A 5,622-nucleotide genomic window follows, 5' to 3' on the forward strand; every position below is an offset into this window, starting at 1 on the left:
TCTGTATAAATATTTACACTGAATCTCTACAGGCATCTGTCAAGATCTTTCTCTAACAGTCTAAATCCCCTGAGACAGTGGAAAGAGCTTGAGGAAATAAATGCAAATTTGTAATTATACTTCACCAGCTCAAGATTCGGATCGTTTTGTAGCCATGTTTCATCACAACACTGAGATGAGTGTTGGTTCGATGGTTATCGGAACCTTTTTCATTTCCTGCTAAACCTTTCTTCAAATATTTGTATGCGTTTCTGTGTCTCTGTGCATCTCAGTGCTATGTCAGTTTCCCAGTCTGAATGACAGCCCGGCTGCAGAGCAGTTTATACACACTGTTAGGCAATATTTACGTAAGCAGGAACTTAACCTCACAGTAGAGTCCAAAAAGACACAGTAGATTGTCTCAGTGAAGAAAATGCCTTCCACTGTCTGTTTACCAGCCATCATCGATGGTCATTTCAAACTTTCCCACATTATCATTTTACACCTCTCTTAACGTTTGTTAGAAAACTGACTTCGTCTTTTTTGTCTACTTTTGTTCACAATAGGGAAGCATCGAGATTTGAATATAAAGTAGTGATGTTTTCCCCCTTCTGTAAGTCCATTAACTTTAATATAACTGGGATGACTGCTGAATTGATCTGCATCCCCTGTGGAGCAGCTGTACTGCAGCAATGATAGGCTTTGCATTGCGGTCATGCTTCTGCATTCCAGTCATGCTTCTCTGCAAACAGCAAGTAAACGGAGGCCTAACCCTGCAGGAGAGGACCAGCAATGAAAATGCATGCAATAAATGAAAGCAGGGGGCAAGTGCCCTGGGTTTTATCTTGGATCAGTGCTCAGAGATGTGGAACAGGAATCTGGACACTAGGGAGGCAGCCAAATGCATTGGTTTAAGAGCAACTACACAGCTGCCACATTGGGAAACAATATGCTTGAAGCTGCATCAACAGAAAGCTGACACCTGTTGTTTGTCCCTGACAAAACTGGTGACCTGTGTAAATGGTTCTTTAGTTTCAGATAAAAGCAATTTTGTTTTAAACAAAAATTCAGCAATTGTTTCTTTCTTCAGTACAATAATTTGAGTTTACTCAGTAGTTATCTGGCCATCCTTGAGTCCACTACAAAAGACAGTGAGGACAGAGGTTTTGGAGAAAGGATGAGGTTAGCCCTTTCTGCTTCCCAGAGGGCATACACAATTTTCAGCTCTAGTGAGCCAGCTCTAGGAATACCTAAGTCTGAACACAGAACAATACTCAAACTCATTTATTCACATCCTTCCATGGCAGCAACTGACTTGTCTCACTTTTTTTCTAATACACAACAAAAAAGGCGCATTTAGGATTGCGTAATCCACTGACACACAATTAACTCAAAGCGGAGGTTTAAGGATGGTAAAGATGAACCATGATGCCATATTTTACTTCAAATATAGTGAGTATGTTAATCAATTAGTGTGATGAAATAAATGAGAAAAATCTGAATATTCATCTCTCTAAGGATGATAATGGATGTGTCACTCATGTTCTGATTGGGCGCTACTACAGTAGTACTGAGGCTTGCAGGTAAGCTCTATGATTGATAGCTATGCGGAGAGTGCCACTGCTGCTCTCCCCAGGCGATGGAAACTGCACTCATGCTCAGCGGGCTGCCAGCATTTCTACCAGTCAACACTGAAGCAAAGATGTCCTATTGCTTGCTGTATCTTGAGTGACATAAGATAAAGATATCAAGGCAAAAATCCAAATGGCAAAATTGTGAAACTATAGCTTGATGGGTGAAATAAAGTACAATTCCTTGGAAGCAGAAGTGTCTTTCCACAGTAGGTTGATGCTAACATGACTCACAATATGTGGATGGAAGCTTTAAAACAAAGTCTCGGCTCCCCTGAGACCTTTTTAAAAAACCATGGATGTCCACATTGAGCTGAAAAGGATTTGTGCATCTTTAGCTGACACTAGCCGGGGCACGACGTGTTGTGGCAGATATTTCAGGTGTGGGACGAGGCTTATGGCAGCTGGAGGTGGACAAAGAGCAGCAAGGGGAGTTAACTGCCTCCACTGTGCTATGACCATCTATAGTGATCCACTTTACTTCTCTAATCCACTTGTCTCAAGCGAGCCACAAGTGTGTCCCATTTGTATTGTTGGTGTTTTTGAATATAAATCGGTGGACTTAAACATTTTATGGGGATTAGGTCAGCTTAGCTCCATGCCTAATGCAATGATTAGGGATTTCTGGCACAGCAGATAAGTGAATGTTCACTAGTTACTCAGCAACTGTGCTCAACTGTTAAAGACCTTAAGCCGAAATGGCAAAGTCTTGGACAAGACAGCTCTCCAGCTGCAATAGTGTGTCACACATAACACTTCCAATAACTTTGGCTACACGGTGATACATCAATTTCACTTTTTTTTATACTTCAGATGGTCAGTGACCAATCTATTGTCACCATCAAGACATTATTGTACAAATCAAGTGAGTGTCTTACATACAGCTGTCATGGTTGGTACAAGCAGGGTAAAAGGAATACAAGCGATTGGGCCCAAATGCAGTGAACTGCTGCAGAGCAGATGCCGTTCAGTGATTTATTAATGAGAATAGCTTACAGGCATGTACAGATAAGTAGGTTGGCAGGTTAAGGAGTAGACAGAAACATAGCAACTAGGATAAATGGTATGTGTAGTGTAGGGTAGTGAAAACAAGTGAGCAAGTGAATGATCAGAGGGTCAGGTGAGGATGTCCATGCTAACAATTTGCAATTATCTCCAAACATAACAGATTCTATCTTGCATGATTAAACCCTAGATGTTGTTTGAACATAAATATAAAAACACATGATTAAATGTATGTGTTTTTTCTTAGTAGTTTTTAGTCAAATTGCCCTAGTTTTCTATTCACTGCAATGTCAAGAAACTTATTGGACAACACATTGATCTTTCTTTTATAACAGAAAGGTACTTTCAAAAAGCTTTTGATATACAGGGTGAATCAAGTTTGATTAGTTCTCTTACAAAAAAAAGCAGCTTTAGGAAAGGTGAAGCACTTCTCCAGCCTGATGATATTTATGTCAAACTGATAAGTGATAAGCAGCCAAGTGTGCCATAAAATCTGACCTACAGCACCTGAAAAGGCTCCAAGAGATGTGGCGCAGCTCCAGACACAGAGCAGACAAACCACATTACTCTTAATATCAAATGCTTGTGAAATGCAAAAGTGAGCAGTGTATAAATCAAAGCAAGGTCTACAAAATAGGCAAATGTTTAAGGTTAAAAGCGAGAACTAGTGGGTCACTTGGGGATCAAAAGAATTTTAAAGTGCTGTATGAAGAGAATTTTTAAGTGCAAGTTGGAAATGGACCTTTGAAGATAAAATGCCAGCACCCATTTTGTCAATAATTCCTTTTAAAGTTACTATTGAACTCTTGGTAACATAGACTGTGTGTGCGGTGTATAATTACACTTTTTCCTCTCCTTTTTAAGAATGTACAGGCTAACATTACATAGTTTAAAAAACTCTATTCGAGGTAGAGGTAAGATTGATCTTAAAATGCCCATCAACTGCAAATATAGGGGTTTGGAAACACATTCAGAAGACAGAAGAAATGAAAAGACACAAATTCAAGCCTTTAGTATTCCAAAAAACGTAGGCATTATGTGGTCAAAAATGCATCCATCAAAGTGGATAGGCAGACAAAAGAGAACAGAAAAAATAATAGCTGTGAGCACTCTGCATGAAAAAATAATAAATATGAAGTGGATAACAGTACAGACACACATGCTTTGAAAAGACAGCAAAAGCATTTTCAGACATCACATAGATTTCTACATGGAGAAATTTGGTGCCAGTCTTTTATTATTATTTGGTGCCATGGTGATCTGTTCTTGCTTGAATACTAAACTTTGTGGCATCAAGCTGAAGCTATCATTGTGATATCCTCATTTAACTTGATACCACACATCTCATTTTTCATCAGCCATTAATGTGCATTTAGATTGTGCACTTTTTATGTTTTTTTTCTAAATAATGAAGCAGGTGTCTAATGGGGAGATGTTATTTAGGCACTGATGGAAAAAATATCTGTGCCAGATATCTGTGCTTTTAATTACCAATCTAATTGGCGTACAGCCAAAATTGTCACTGTTATTTGATGAACTGCATTTAGCCAAGATAAAACTGATATAACACAGAAAAAGACACTGCTAATACGGATGGCTTAGATACACGTATAAAATTATATTTTATAATCTACCTCAGGATCACCATTAATCATCCCTTATACCATTACACCTTAAAAGATTGTATTGCTGCATCTTTTGTTGCACATTGAATATTTTTTACTGAATGTGACTGAAACCAATAATTGCATTTTAAATGTTTAAGTGTTGTTCTACATTCATTTGGTATTTTTAATTTAGATCACAGTTTTTTCTTGTGTGTTTTTACATTTAGACTTCATTCTCTTACATGTACAGTGTTTGCCTAAATACTTGAATTATAAGTTGAAGAGAAAGGTTTGAAAGTTCATTCTGAGTTGAGTAAGAAGTGTACTAAGTAGTTCCTGAGTTCCTGACCTTAATCGCATAATAGAACTGCTTTACCCATGACCCTATATCATTCAAATGTCTTCAAATCAGTAAAAAGCTAAAGCTGACATAGTCATCTTTTGCACCTCATTACAAATCTTCTCTCTTTTGTTGTCTTTTGTAGGTTCCATCTGAGTAGGAGGTGGCAACAAAAGACCAAATGCCATGGATGTATTCAATTATACCTACTGGAATGCCTCTGAAGGCAATGACACAGAAGTTGTGGAAGAGAGCGAAAGCGCCTACAAGACTGTGGAGGTGGTGTTCATTGTGTTGGTGGCCGGTTCCCTAAGTTTGGTTACAGTTATTGGAAATATCCTTGTCATGCTTTCCATTAAAGTTAATCGGAACTTACAGACTGTCAACAACTATTTTTTATTTAGCCTTGCATGTGCAGACCTAATTATTGGACTGTGCTCTATGAACTTGTACACAGTCTACATAGTAATAGGGTACTGGCCACTGGGGCCGGTGGTGTGTGACCTGTGGTTAGCCTTGGACTATGTTGTCAGCAATGCATCTGTCATGAATCTTCTCATCATAAGCTTTGACAGATATTTCTGTTGACCAAGCCGCTCAGCTACCCCGTCAAAAGGACCACCAAGATGGCAGGAATGATGATTGCTGCAGCCTGGGTCCTGTCTTTCATTCTCTGGGCACCAGCCATTCTCTTCTGGCAGTTCATTGTTGGTGGGCGGACAGTACCTGAAAAGGAGTGCTACATCCAGTTCTTCTCTAATGCCGCAGTCACTTTTGGCACTGCCATCGCCGCCTTTTACCTGCCTGTCATCATCATGATTCAGCTCTACTGGCAGATTTCCAGAGCGAGCAAGAGCCGTGTAAAGAAGGATAACCGTAAGCCATCAGCAGCCAATCCAGAGCCCCTGTCGCCTGGCCAGAGGAGGAACAAAACCAAAACCCAACATAACAACGTACCAGGGGAAGACACGGTGCGTTCCCAGAGCCTGAATGCTGATGATGGAGCCAGCATGATGGAAGTTGCAAAATGGCAAAGGACCTTCCTCGACCACTGCTGAGG

General features: G+C 39.8%; 1 pseudogene; it reads left to right on the plus strand.

Moving 5' to 3' along the window:
- Window positions 1-4,697: 4,697 nt before the first annotated feature.
- Window positions 4,698-5,615, plus strand: LOC119883762 (annotated as a pseudogene).
- The last annotated feature ends 7 nt before the right edge of the window (window positions 5,616-5,622 follow it).

This window comes from Micropterus salmoides, unplaced genomic scaffold, assembly GCF_014851395.1.
Source record: "Micropterus salmoides isolate LMB-PRFRI ecotype aquatic unplaced genomic scaffold, ASM1485139v1 Ms_hic_scaffold_3011, whole genome shotgun sequence".
Lineage (NCBI taxonomy): Eukaryota > Metazoa > Chordata > Actinopteri > Centrarchiformes > Centrarchidae > Micropterus > Micropterus salmoides.